At 36.1% G+C, this 15,110-nt stretch overlaps 1 protein-coding gene across 11 annotated transcripts in view; it reads left to right on the top strand.

The window, feature by feature from the left end:
- The first annotated feature begins 942 nt into the window (after window positions 1-942).
- The window catches only part of Tenm3 (teneurin transmembrane protein 3), a 1,282,613-nt gene continuing 1,268,445 nt past the window's right edge, over window positions 943-15,110 (top strand). For all 11 annotated transcript variants that reach the window (XM_031339793.1, XM_031339799.1, XM_031339798.1 and 8 more), the window contains exon 1: window positions 943-1,112. The gene's annotated coding sequence lies outside the window, so the exon portion shown is untranslated. The remainder of the gene's footprint in view (window positions 1,113-15,110) is intronic.

Raw genomic sequence — 15,110 nt, 5'->3', positions numbered from 1 at the left:
ACAGGGGAGAGAGTGAGGGAGGTGGAAAGAGGAAAGTGAGGGAAAGAGGAAAGAGAGAGTGAGAGAGATGGAGAGAGGACAGAGAGGGAAAGAGAAGAAAGAGGGAGTGAGAGAAAAAAAGAAAGAAAACAGAATGGAGATGAGAGACTATGGTTGTGAACTCAGACCTTAGCCATCTCAACTTCTCCCTTGAACCACAAACTGTGCTCTCTGTAATCAATCTTTATCAACTATTACCAATAGTCCTTGTCACAGAATATACCCATGGAGTAAGGAAAAACAACAAAGAAAAACAAAACAGCCCTGAGGAAAAGGAGAAAAGAAGAATCCAGTACTAGAATCACTCATGGTTTAAGAAATTTCATCTGGCATACAGATGACTCCTTTTGTCTCCTTTGTGTCAGATGAAATAAGAGGAACGACACATATGCTGGACTATTGTACAAGTAGGGAAATGATGAATGAAATACAAGAAATAAAAAACGAACTTCTCTGGTATGTTGTTGCATGATTGCCCCTTATTTTTATAGACTAATAGTCATTTTTAGAGAAAAATCATTTATGCTTTGTTGCATTTCTTTTCATTTTTACCAGGACTTTTAATGTACTATTAACAATTGAGCAAGCTAGATACACAGCAATACATCTTTATGCTAGACTTAAACACTACAACTTGAGTATCCTAATGAGATATATTCCAGTGCCAACAAGACAAGAAACAGAATGTTAATGCATATTCTACTTAACTACGGCCAACCATATGCTTTCAGTGTGTTATCTTCATATACAGTGCAATTGTATACAGCTACAAATGCACAAAAAACCTTTAAAACTTAGAAAACTATGACAAAGAAACATAAGAATTGCCATAACCATTAGTTTTTTATTTGTGCATTTTTCTTGAGCAAGGTATTGATATAAGACATGTTCTTCTCTCTCCAGGTGAAGATCTACTACCTAAAAACTAAACTAAAACCCTTAGGCTAGAAGACCAAGTGGCCACCATTCTTCATCCGTGAAAGGCCAGCAGACTGAGGCACAGCATACTGAGTTTGCTGGCAACGAGTCTACCCTGAAGTTCAGCAACTGTCTCCAGAGAAGGTCCTGCAGAGGTAAGTGTCTGTGTGTAGACAGATGCTTTGATAGCGGCTTTCTGGATGAACTCTTTATTGAATTTTCCAGTCAATCATGTCATTGGTTCCAACCTAAAGTGTCAACATATTATCTCTTCTCTTTTCAGTGGTTGTAGGTATACCTTGCCCGCAACCACTATACTTCTTGAAATGAATGATCCCTCACTTTCTGTTCCTGAATATGTGCACAATGTTGCAAGTAAAAATTCAGACTGAAACAGAGAGCAGGAAAGAGAGAGGCTATTTGGTATGCTTTAAAATCATCATAATGTTTATTTTTATTTTTTTAATATAGCTATTGCCAAAAGTCCAGTTGCCGAGGGCTTTGAGAACTTGTAACTATTTATAAGTATTTTATATAGAATAGGTATAAAATGTAAAATAGTCCATGGAAAGATAAATGTTGCCAGGAGAGACATCTAGAACAATGGTTGGTAAACTACATAAATTAACTTTTGCCATGTTCTAGCAAGATCATTAAATGGAAATGGTATTTACTATATTCATGAGGAAATTATCTCCCAAGTACAAAACATGCAAGTCTATCCCAGAAGATACAATGTATTAATCATGCAAGTCTAACTTTCATTGCTGGAATGTGGTTGGGACCAAGAATCACAACTGTATTATAAAGTGAAAGTTTTTTATAACAGTTTCCATTGAATTTCATGGTTTGAGGTTTCTAAGTTTTTCCAAATATGATATTGATTTTATTAACCCATTTACCAACAAGAATTACAGAAGCTATAAATGCACACACATTTATGTTTCACTGCATCATATACCCTTTGAGTGTCTGAACTAGTTGAAGGTCTCTGACTAAATTTAGAGAAAACTACTTCATGCATATGATATAGGCAAAGACTGAAAGCAGAAATTCTATAGAATGTCTAAATGTCACAGGTGTTATTGGAATGGAAATTCACTTTTCTATACATTTCCTAGGTGTTATATATAGATAGAGCTAGATACCATATTGTTACACTTTATTTCTGACTTTATCACCCATCACCTTTTTCCAAATTACTAGAAACTAAAAATACCATTATGAAGTCAAGCACAGGAATTCTTTGGCAGATACATGGAGTCTAGGTTCACTACTATCTTGAAGAAATATGGTATATGTCACTTTCAATATTGCCAGTGGATAGAGCCAAACTAATCAACTTGGAATAGATTTGATTTTGGAAACAAGTACTGCAGGCAGCCTAATCATTTCAAAAAGGAGAGGAAGAGAAATGTATAATAAAATTGCTACAGAATAAGGAGGCGTCCATAAAAAAAAGTCAAAAGGTAGAAAAACTATATTGTTAAGGAAGAGGTTCATTTTGCGTGCCCTTTTATAAAGATTTATCTTACTGGTTTTAATCATGTGTCTCTATGTATGTACATGGAATTATGGATGCCAGCAGAAGCCAAAGAGGGAATTATATCCTCTGAACCTCTGGGGATGAAATTGCAGACAACTGTTGGCCACTCAACCTAGCTTCTTCAGAGTCAAGCTCAAGTCTCTGAAAGAGTCATATATGCTACCAGCTGTTGTGCCTTCTCTCTAGACTTTTAGTAGCCCTTTGATCATAAATACATTTGTATTCTTCTTATTGATAGAATTCAGCTTTTACATTGTTTAAGGAAAATTAGGTAGAGATTTTTTTAGTATGATATACATTTAAGATCGAAGTATTGAAAAGAAACGGGATGGATCACTCTGCATTTTAAGTAGAATAGGTCAACAAACCAGAGGGAAGTAAAGCAAATGCTGCCTTTAAATCCCTTTACTCTAGAACATTTGAGACTTCTTAACAAACGAAGCTTACTCCTTTCAAGGCATAAACTTCCACAGAATCCTCTGATAGCCATCTGTTTAGGACTGGCTGTGTGATCATTTCTAATCAGAAGTGTGTTTGTTTTCTAAAATGGCCTTCTGAATCAATACAACAGGTCCTATTATTTATGAGCGCATTTTTCCAGTTAGTTATCTGAAAGGCATGCATTGCATGCACCTTCATTCAGAGGCACACACCAGTTTTCCTTCTTGAGATAGAAGGATCTTAAAACACAAAGCAAAGCTACCCTCTTCCCTAATGGTTTTCATTTCCCCCTGGATATTAGTAGTTTACGGTATGGAAAAGGGAGTGAGGTGCAATGCAGTGTCATTTTCCAGTCTGAGAGTTTGAACTGTTCTTTCAGAATGAGGCTGAGCTTGTTTTGAAGACACAGCTTTTCATATTCTATTGTCACTGAAATTTCATTTCATGCCTTGACCTCTTCCCTTATTAGAAAGTGGAGAAAACATCAAAATGTACATCTTGAACTTTCGTTTTAAGGCTTAGATGCACAATTCTACCACTATCAGTGCTAGAGCATGTGGTGTCACTGGGAAGAGTGAAAGTCTGATTTGGAGTGCATCACTATAATAATTTTTCAGGTATAGCTATAATTAATGCAAATAATGGCAATAAACGACATGCATGAGCAAAATAACTTTAGTCTTCAGTTAGTGAAATTTAATATAAGCAGTGCACTTTACTTAGCTAATATTTATGAGCCAGGAAACTTCTTGGTGGGTGAGAAGGATCTTGAAGCTTACACCTACACCGTGCTGTCACTGCAAGTTTATCTGAGTGTTCTAAGAAGTAAGGCACAGATTTCTCCAAAGTTTACATGTAACAGGAAATGTTCCCAATGTCATATAAATAAGGAGGAAATGGTAATGTAAAGATTGAGATTCAGCAAAAGAAGAATTCGAATTTAGAAAGCAAAAGTGTATGGCCAATTTCCTGAGGTGGAGAACTAGCTGTCACATTTGAGGAACTAAAAGGCAGACAGTGTGATGACTGAGGCATAAGGAGCAAGTGGAGAAAAGAATGAATCAGGATTAGACCAGTGCAAGACAGAAGGGAAAGTCACAAAGGTTCTACGGACTCAATGGAAGAAAACAAACATCCTAAGTGCAATGGTTTCCATTAATAATACCTGTGGTTGGTGGAAGGTTATGTAAAGGAAGGGAGTATAGCCAAAGAATATATTGGAAAGGTTTATATAACATCAGAAGTGAGAAGAGGATAAAGATGTATGGTCTAAGAACAAAATGGAGACAAATATAAGAATTCCACTACGGGCCAGAGCCAATAAAAATGTGAACAAGGAGGTCCAAGAATGATGCTTCTGATTCTTGCTTGTGATGTTTCCAGTTATGTTCATGCCAAATTGACTATAAGTTAACCACAATAGACAGACAGATTTATAAGAGTATCTCATTGGCAACCTGAACCTCAAAAATCTGAGCCAAATGATTAACTTTGAAGTGACTGACTTCTAGATAGTAAGTGAACCGAAGATGGCAAATGAGCTTGTGAGAGAAGGTATCTCTCACATGAAATGAATGCATCATTAGCTAGCTTTGCAACATAGCTTTGTAAAAGAATGGGGCAGAAATGCACAATATAGGACATCATTCCATTAATGAGAAAAGAAGTAGGATCACCAAGCTCAAACAACCCTTTCTGAAATTAAGTGCGAGACTAAAGACAGAAGTTGCAATGGTTACATAGAAAGATTGACTTTTTTTTTCCCCATATTTCTGAGTCTACTTACCTAGAATGGGAATTTTCCTTATAAGTGTGCAAGGAATGAGAACACATGTGACTTCACAGGCTATCAGGAAAGTGAATTACCACAAACACTAACATAATAGGAAATAAATTTTTGAAAGTACCTGGTGTGAAATTTCTGATGGGATCAGGAATAGATGTGGGAAAGAGAACAGAGCAACCAATGGGGTAGAAAAATATGTGAATGAGGCAACAAGATGTACCAATTTAATATTGCAGAACAAAATTGATACTGACGTTCTGAATTATTTAATTTGTTTGTTTATTTGTGGGGAGCAAGGTTTCTTTGTGTAACCCTGACTATCCTGAAACTCACTTTGTAGACCAGGCTGGCCTTGAATTTATAAATCTGCCTGCCTCTCCCTCCCAAGTGCTGGGATTAAAGGCATGCACCACTACTGCCCAGTTTACATTTTGATTTTTTTTTTTTTTAGAGTAAGTAATGAAGATAGAATGGAGGGAAAGACCAATAAAATGTAGCCATCAAGAAACAAATGGACAAATATTTTAGGACAGTTGGCAAAGTGTCAGGATGGCATTACCCAGGCCACATGTTAGATCCTCAGCATTACATAATTCTGTAATCCAACCAATCAGAAGGTAAAGATTGGGACAATTAGAAGTTCAAAGTCATGCTCAGCTACACGAAAGACCCTGGCACCAAATCTAACCAGCAAAATAAGGGAAACACACACACACACATACAGCAGCAGCAGCAGCAGCAGCAGCAGCAACAATAACAACAAACACTACCACCAGTATCAACAAAAAATGAAATTGTTCCATTCGGTAATGAATGGATTGATATGAATGGGAAGAGCCAGTTGCTAAAACTTGAAGCATATGAAGATGCCTGTGGTTGCTGGTAGCAAAGAAAAGAAGGAAAGGAAGGCGAACATAGCTAATTAGAAAGGCATTCAAACAGAAGCCCTTTTTGACATAAGAGAATAGACAGTGTACACGTATAAATATGGTCAGTAATCAAACGCAAATGATGTCTCATTATAAGAACTGTCTTCTTATTTCACATATGTCTATGTTGAGTGGTTTAGAGGAAGCGGGCAAGTCTTCATCTCATCTAATGATGCCTCAGTGCTATTTCACTCAGGCATCATGCTCCTCACTAACTCTTCTAGGCAGAGTCTTAGGATCATCCAACAGACTCTTGGGTTCAGTGACCAGGGATTCTAAGGTATGAAACTTAGGATCACTCCTAGCTAGTCCTCATAGAAATGCTAAGAACATAATCATTCCTGAAACTCTCCATTGGCACAATTTGAATACAAGCAAGAGTTTCTAAAGTGAGACAGTAGAGTATGATGAGTGGAAGAGGGGGAGGCAGTGATCTTAGCCATCAGATGTGAGGGATCTAGCAAGGAAATGCTAATGCAGCTATTACTGCTGTTAACCCACTGTGCAGCTGTTATGCCAAGATGTTAACCTGGATCTCTTAAAAAGGTTTCCTGAAGAAAACCACACTATCTCCTGCCTCCAGTCCTCCATGAATCCTGTGACACTCTCCAGGTGTCCCTTAACTACATCCAGCTGGAACATCAATTTAAACCTACCCCCAGATCTTCCAACCCCAACTATTTCTCTGCTTAACATCTAGATAGCCACCAGACAACCTTATCTAACGATATTGACAGGACTTGACAAAGAACCTAGGTCAGCACTAAGCAGTACTAAGCAAAATTGATTTACAAATCACAAAAGAACTTCTAATGCATTATTTCTGGAAATAAAGGTGTTTTTTTTTTCTCCTCAGAATGTGGAGACAAGTCTGCAGCAGAAAGATAGCTTGCTATTAAGCTGGTCAAGGAAAGTAAAGATTGGTATTCTTCTCATTATCAATCCTCTTTCTGGCACTTTGGGCTAGAAAGTTGGAAAGTCAGTAATCATAATGACCAGTCTCAGAAATGGGAAAGTTCTCTCATGTCTCTCACATGACTCCTGCTGAGCAGAAGTTTTCCACTGACAACAATTCTAATATAAGAAAAGGATCTTTGAATAGCATTAGGCAAAGGTTTGTAAAACATTGATCCCCTGAAATATCTTTAAAAGGCCTAGCATTTCAAAGTTTAATAATTGGATTAGTATTTAAATGAATTACTTTCTTAGGTGCCATGCCTAATGGGAACCTTCTGAGCAAAAATTCTACCTTTAAAAATTGTACTTGAATAAAGTGATAACTAGTTACTGGCATATAATATAGATTTTATCAATGCTAATCTAACGAAAGGAAGCATTAGGAGATGAAAGATGATGTAATTAGTTTACTCTTGGAAAATGTGTTCATTGAAGTTTCTTAAACTCTACAAAAGCTCAAAGGTATGAAAGTAATGGGCTTAACTTATAGATACACAAAAATATGCATATACATATGCATGTACACATATGCTTATATGTACATATATGCATATATGTGGACCTCACGTCTTAAGTAGAGAATTAAATAAATGAGATTTTAAAATGTGGGCATTTCCAGCAATAATAACAACCCATGTTATAGTAATAGGGAAAGGGGGAAATGGTAGTGAGTTTTCACTGAACATCTCAGTATTGAAAGGCATCTGAATTCTAAATGAGGCATACCCCATTTTATAGTCATTCACTCACTAGTGTTCTGAAATTGTATATAATGGAAAAAAGACACTGAGCAAAGTTGATTTTGAACTCTCAGATCTGCAGCTGTCAAGCAACAGAACTGAGGCTGGATCGACTCAGATGGCAAAGCACATACTCTGACTGCTGACCTATGAAATCTCAATCCATTTTTGGATTGTCTAGAGAGGCCTGAACCATTAACCTATTCATTGCAAGTTCTTGACTGATTTTTTCTGATGTTGACATAATGGAGATGAAGCAGTTAAGAGTTTAAAAGCAAAGAATGAACAAGTGATTTATGAGATCTTGGAAGCTTCAGGCTGCTAAAACAAACTTTGTCAAAATTTGTCATTTTCTTCAGAGAGATCTTAGATTGACAAACCAGGAGCCAGAATCATACAGCAAAGTTTCCATCATAGTATACTTGGGTTCAATATGAACTGAGAAGTAGAACAGGCAGATTATGTTAGTATTGAGATTAAATAATATCAGTTTTTGTTGTTGAATGATGGTTGTTGATATAGTTATATAACTATATACATATATAACTATATGTATGTACATATATTCATATATATGCATGTATATAAAGGCATCATGTATTTAAAGCACATTGTATTTTGTTTCTGGTGAAAATATTTTAAAATCACCTTGGAATAATGACATGGATATTTAGAATTACAAAATCACAATATTATATTTTTGGAATCAGTTAGAAGTTTCTCTAAGAAATATCCATAGAGAGCTGGGCATTTGAGAAGTATGTGATTATACATAGCTGACTTCCTTGTGGGGACACTATTTTTTTTTTTGGCTATGTATTTAGCAGAGTAACTAATTCATATCTAACAAATGACATCCATGTAAGAATCCTAAAGGTATTGGAGTTTCTAAAAGCTTAAACAGTGATTAATACAAACCAAAGTCGAAAGAGTGATTTTTAACTTCACAAAGAGTGTTTATTTAGAGCTCATGGTTTATGAAAGAAATGAAAGAGCTCAGATTTTAAAACGTCCAAGTGGTATTTCAGAATGCTTCCACTTGTATTTAATTTCTTAATGTTCAATAGCACACAGAAAGGTTTCACAGGAACATTAAGGCAACCATAGAACAAGCCTCTGTTGAGCAGCCTATTATTCATAATACAAATCAAAGAAGATGATACAAACACAGACATCAATATGTTTCCTGTGAGCTTAAAATTATCACTTATTTTGAAAGTTTGGACAACTCCATTATTCTACCTCCTTCTCATAGTCAGCTCTTGTTTAGGGCTTCTGATCAAGCCCTGTCACTTCAGAGTTAGTTCAAGGAAACGTGCATTACAGAAACAGTTGTTACTAATCAATACATTTTGAACCACATACAGGGTATATTTTTAAGGACATAATTCATCAAAAGCAGGTTTACCAGGGCTCTGCTCTCTATTTTCATTGATTTTCCTTCTCTTGGAAGACATGGCAGATACTCTGCATGTGACACAAGAGTTAAATTGAAAATAAAGAAATCAGTAGTTCCAAGAAAATGCTCAAGTATAAAGAGAATAATCAAATGTCAGAATTTGAAAGGAGGAACAGTTCCCTGTGTTTAATATGCTACCCTCATATTTTAATATCCTCTAGGTAGATATCCTAATGGAGCTACCTAACACCATCTTTTAAAATCATTTCTTTGTATTTTGATATTATAAAATAATTACATCATTTTCTTCTTCCATTTCCAAGCCCTCCATACAGAATCCTCCCTTAGTGCTCTTTCCAAATCATGGTCTCTTTTTTCATTACTTGTTATTGCATATAATGATGCATATGTACATACACATATGCTCCTAGACACACAAGTACAACAAGCACAGACTGTATAATGTTACTTGTATATGTGTTATCAGAGCTGAGCATTGGGTATTGGATAGCCAATTGGTGTGCTCATCCTAGGGAAGACTTTCCCCTGCTGACAGCATTCCTCAGTTCTTTGTCTAGGATTGGGGATTCAAAGGGTTTTCTCACTCACTTGTTCAGCTCATGTTTAGGCAGTCATGGTGCAGAGACTTTTTGGATGTACCTTCTGATATTCCTAGGAAATACAATCTCACTGCAAACTTGGTCTTGTCTTACAATCTTTCTGTCCCCTCTTCTGAAGTGTTTTCTGAGTCTTAGATGCAGGGATTGTACCATAGATGGATCTATTGTCACTGCTCTGCACCACTCTGCATTTTGGTTGGCTGTGGTTTTCTATAACGGTATTAATCCATTGCATCTTTGAAAAAAGACACTTCCTTGCTGAAGGTGAGGACTGTGATTATCTGTAGGCATAAGAACAAATACTTAGAGTGTAACCTGCTATTATGATGATTTAGTAAGGTAACCTTTGTAGGTTTTCCTCCAATATCTATACTGCGTAATGCAGGCCAGAATTTCTCTCATGTTGATGGGATGTTAGGTTCAACTAAAGAGCTGTTGGTTACTGCAAAAGTGTACATTCCAATACTGATTCACATAAGAAATGCAAGATTCTAAGTGTGAATTCTAGTATTAACTTGTGTGAAATGGAAGTGTAAAATATAACTTTATTTGGTGTTCCTAATGTGACTGGTTACTATTTGAGTATATCTAGTTAGTGCTTCAGCTCTATGTATTAATGTAAATATAAAGAAATGGGGAAGCTCATATTGTAAAGTAATCTAAAATAAATCCTGAACAGCAAGCCACTGATGTATAAAAAGAATAGTAACTTTCAAATCTTGTAAATCTTTATCTTCATGTTTAATGGTAGCTTCAAGTCAATTCAACACACCCTATTCATTATTCCACCAAGAATCTGAAATAACATATTAAACTGTTTCACTGATCAAATATTACTGCACCATCAGAGGTACAAAGATAAAATAATTTGTAAATGATATTCTTCATTTCAATAGTCAATTTCATCTGTGGCATTTAGCCCCTTTAAGTCATAATTTATATATTTTATCCAATATCTGCCAAAATAGTATATTATTATAACTTTATCATGAAAGACACAACTTATTACTATAACTGCTTGGGAAGCATCTTCCTGAATTGCCGGAAAGAAATTTTATCTGTGGGTGGATAAGGTGGCTCAAGACTGACAACTTGAGTTCTGTCTGTCCTGGGTACCAACTAGGTGAAAGAGAAGGAAAGAACTGACTCCAGCAAGTTTTCTAGATATATCCATATGCCCACTGTGACAAACCCACCCCTATTCAATCCAACAATGTAGAAAAATAAATAAATAAAAACCCTTAATTGAATTAAAAAAGAAATACTATTTGTGAAAGAAAATACACATAAGGGTTAGAGAGATGGCTCAGTCAGTGGTGAGACATATTTTAAACAGTTGTTGACATTCATGAAGTCTAGTGTATGGATGGCAGCACATATGTATAATAAACCAGGTGTTCCCATAAAGGTCTGGAATCATAGCTCTGTGAGGAGTGGAAACTGGAGGATCATTGGTTAACCAAAGGAAATAAAAACAAGGGTTAGAGAGAGACCTTGCCTCAAAAGGAAAGGCAGAGTAGTACCAGAGAAGACAGGTGTTCTCTTCTGGCCTCTACATGCACAGCTGGGAGCAGGCACCCATGCACACAGACAATAAATACTACGGAAAATAAATGCTATGATAAATAAATACACACACAAATAAAAACCTTTACAACCAAAGAGAAACCACATAGGGACACTCGACTTTGACTCCAACAGCAAGAGACCGTCAATAGTCTTTCTGTGGTCTAGCCTTACTTTGACACTTATATTACCACCCGAAGTGTGCATCCTTTCATAACTTCTTCATCTTTGCAATTCTGCCAAAGGATTACTCAGATATAATTGTAGCTTCAGTAAGAGTTTGTATTCCTTATCATATGCATGCAATATTATGATTTTGCATCCTTGAGCAGTATTTCATTAAGTAACAATATGTGATATATTGATATGTTTACTAAAAGGAAGACTTACTGATTTTGATTGTTTAATTATTTTGAATACAGATGCCGTAAGTATTAAAACACAGGTATTTATGTGGTCCTATATTTCATTCATTTTGGGCAAATATCTACCAAGTAGGGTTTCTCTGTCTTGTACTTCCTTCTGAAGTTCAAATGTGGATATTTGCTTTTATAAAAATTATCAAATTACTTTCTAAAATGCCTGTACCCTTTCATTTCCATGCTTCTATAAGGAGCTTGCCTGTGCCACTTTTGCTTCAAGTCTCATGTGTGCCAGTCTTTCCAATCTTAGCTACCATAGGGCTTGTAGGACTTGCATGAGCAGAATAGGTAACGGCTTATCCATTTTGGCTGTTGGAGTGCTTTACCATGTCTTTTAAACCGTACATGTTTTGTTCTGTTTTCTTTTGTATTTTAATTTTCAGACAGGGTCTTATATCCCCTAGGTGTCCCTCAAGCTTTGTGAAGACAAGATGAAAATTTAAGTGCATTTAGTTTTTTTCTTTTGCTGTCCTGGGAATTGAGCCTATGGTTTCTCTCACAAGTGCTGGGCAAGCACTCTCACGCTCTGCCCTGCCGTCAGCCTTAAGAGTTAGTAAGTTTTAAAGTTTGATTAAATAGTGCATTAATTTTTTAAACTTTATTATCTGGTGCGATGTGTCATTTGAAAGAAATCTTTGTCTGATCTATAAATGTTTTCATCAAAAATATAATACCTTAGTTTTGACATTCATATTTCTTATTTCAAGTTTTCCCTTTCAGTGGCATAAAGAAGATTCGTTTCTAATTTCCATGAGTACATCCATGGAAATTAGTTTCTCCAGACATGAAAAATTTATGTACTATCTTAACTGAATAATCTGTGACTTTGGGGCAAAAATTGATTGTCCGTATAAGAACACATATTTGTATACCTAGTGCCTTTATATTTTTTTTTAATATCACATACTATATTATCTTAATGATTGTTGCTTTCATGATCTGTTGCTGTGGTTTGTTTTTAATGCATTATTATGGGTTGTCACACTTACCTTGAAATCACCCCAGACAACTAATGGTAACACATGCTCAGTTAACTTCACTGGGGAAATCTGAGAAATACTTCCTGTGTGCCAGCATCTTTCTCATCTAGCTCTTTAGAATATACACACTTCGTGGACTTGAGATACTTCTGGGATTGCCAGTGGTAGTACTCAGGCTTTGCAGTTAGTTCCTTTACCAGACTTGAATAATTTCTTCCCTTGAACACACAAGCTAAGGACTCAATGACCAGGCTCATGGGCAGACATGGCCAGTTCTCTTTAACTCCCTATAATTGGATATTTCAGCTACCTGGGCTACCGCAGTTCTCTGAAGCCGAGCTGGCCTTTCTGCCTCTCTTTCTGTGTTGTGATGCATAATGCCTGGAGCTTGGAGACCGGAAACCTGAGCAACCTCTGGACTGACTTCCTTATTTCCCTTCTCTTGAGGGATTAGAAGCCAGTATTCCCTGCCTATCCAGAGTTTGAAAATTCATTTCAAATATCATCCCGTTTGCTGTTGCTTGTTTTCATTTATTTAAGTGAGGAAACTAGTGTTGCCCTCTCCCCCCACCCTCTTTTTTTTCTGCTGAGACAAGTTCCCCTTGAGTGTATGTCTATTCACACTGATTTCATCAATTATGACATGTATTTTGCACTACATACCATGTGTTGATGTACTTTTCCTCCTCACCATATAATAATGCTACCCAAGAGGGTAGGCGATTGATATTTATTCATCTCCACAGCTTGGATACCAGCACATCACCTACATTTTACCTAATCTATCAAACACTGCTCCACAGTGAACAGCTGGAATTATTCTGCCTTGCCTACATATTAGGCCTATATACACTCATGTTACTTTTCTAGATTGCAGTAACATGGATTGACTTTGTTGTCAGAAACCCTTCAACGTAAGAGCTGTACAGTCCAGCAGAGCTGAAGGACCCACCAATCTTGACAGCTCTCTGCTTCCGAATCTTAGTTTACAGATTATTTTTTTTTCTATCTAAAATTTCTTCTTCCCCCTAAGTTTCAAAATATAATGGCCCAGCAACCTGTGTCAGATACATCTACCCCAGAGCTCATTTTCATGTATCATGTAACCCCAAGCTTCCTTGGGTTAGTCAACTAGACTTTATGTTTGTTTCACTAATCTCCATGTGTTTTATTCCAATCTATGTGTATCCTATCCTACAATTATTTCACTTTCTATCACATCATTCCATGTTAGGCTTACTAACAACGCAGGCCAGCTGCCCCCTCCTCATTAGCTGTTTTAGTCTTTCTTTGAGTGAATAAACTAAATGTATGCTGCTATCCTTTTGGACCTGCCCTTAAGACTAGATACAATAACTATTTGCTAAGTCAAATATGAAAACCGAAAAAGAAAATTCTTCATAGTAGAAATTGCCAGATCGAACAGCTTTATTGAAGATGGAATTCATATACCATAAAAATGTTAATGTGTGCCCACTAATAGCCTTTACTGTGCTCAAGAGGGGGTAAAATTATCATAATTTTCTGATTTTAATACATTTGCATTATCTCTTCCAAAAACTTCTGTATTCTTCAGTCTTGGCTTTTCATCTCCCCACTCCTCCAGCCTGCTGGTCTTTTTTAAAAAATATTTCCTGCAACACATATGTATAAACATTATATATCTGTATGAAAATGTATATATGAACATATATATGTATATATATATATATATGTAATAAGCTTTTGAGTTGTTTCTACATTTTAGCTATAGTGAGAAGTGATTTTGTTATTTACTTGTTGATGTTCTTTATATATTATAAGCACAGTTGTATAGCAGATAAATGATTTGTAAATATTGCACTTCATTTGATTGACTATCCTTTCTTTTTCTTAATGATATCCTTGGAAGCATATGTCCAATTCCTTAAATTGTAGTGAATTTATATTTCTTGCTTATGTTTCTGGTGTCATGGAAAAGTTTCTTAATACAGTGTCAACCTGGGCTGTAGTTCAGTAAGAGAATGTCTGCAGGGTGTTCTCCTGACTCTGAGTTCGTTTTCTAGCACCAGAAAAAATAAAGCTTTTTTCTGATCCAAAATCAATCTTCCTTACCCCCTATTCTGAGTTTTATATAGCTGGGCAGTAGTGGTACACACCTTTAATCCCAGCATCTGGAAGACAGAAGCAAAGGAATTTCTGAGTTGAAGGCCTGCCTCTTCTACAGAATGAGTTCCAGGATAGCTAGGGCTACACAGGGAAACCCTGTCTCAGAATATAAAAAGGTTGATCCTTTTAACCTCAAATTCAGGACCATGATCCATTTTGAGTTAATTTAATAATATAAAAGAGTCCAACTTCTTTGTCTTGAACTCACTCTGTAGACCAGGCTGGCCTCGAACTCAGAAATCTGTCTGCCTCTGCCTCCCAAGTGCTGGGATTAAAGGTGTGCACCACCACTGCCAGGCTAGAGTCCAACTTCTTAAAAATGTGTTCCTTGAAAGAAATAAATGTTCATAGAGCCTTTTTTTCATATATTTAGTGTAATTTTTCATCAGATAAGTGGAAGCAGAGAGAAAAGTTGGCATCATTATAGTTTCTCGCTTTTTACTTAAGTCTACTACTATTATTTATTCACATACATTAGATGAAATTTTTTCCCAGATAGTGGTCATCCAAGCATTTGTGCCTTATAGGTTGCTTCTCCTTAGAAATGATCTGTTCATTAGTTTCATTAGTTTTCTTTAATTTCATTTCTCTAAAAATGTAATATACTGTAAAGATAATA

This window comes from Mastomys coucha, unplaced genomic scaffold (assembly GCF_008632895.1).
Source record: "Mastomys coucha isolate ucsf_1 unplaced genomic scaffold, UCSF_Mcou_1 pScaffold22, whole genome shotgun sequence".
Taxonomy (NCBI): domain Eukaryota; kingdom Metazoa; phylum Chordata; class Mammalia; order Rodentia; family Muridae; genus Mastomys; species Mastomys coucha.
Note: the sequence above shows the minus strand (reverse complement) of the source record. Positions and strands in the feature narration are given on the sequence as shown.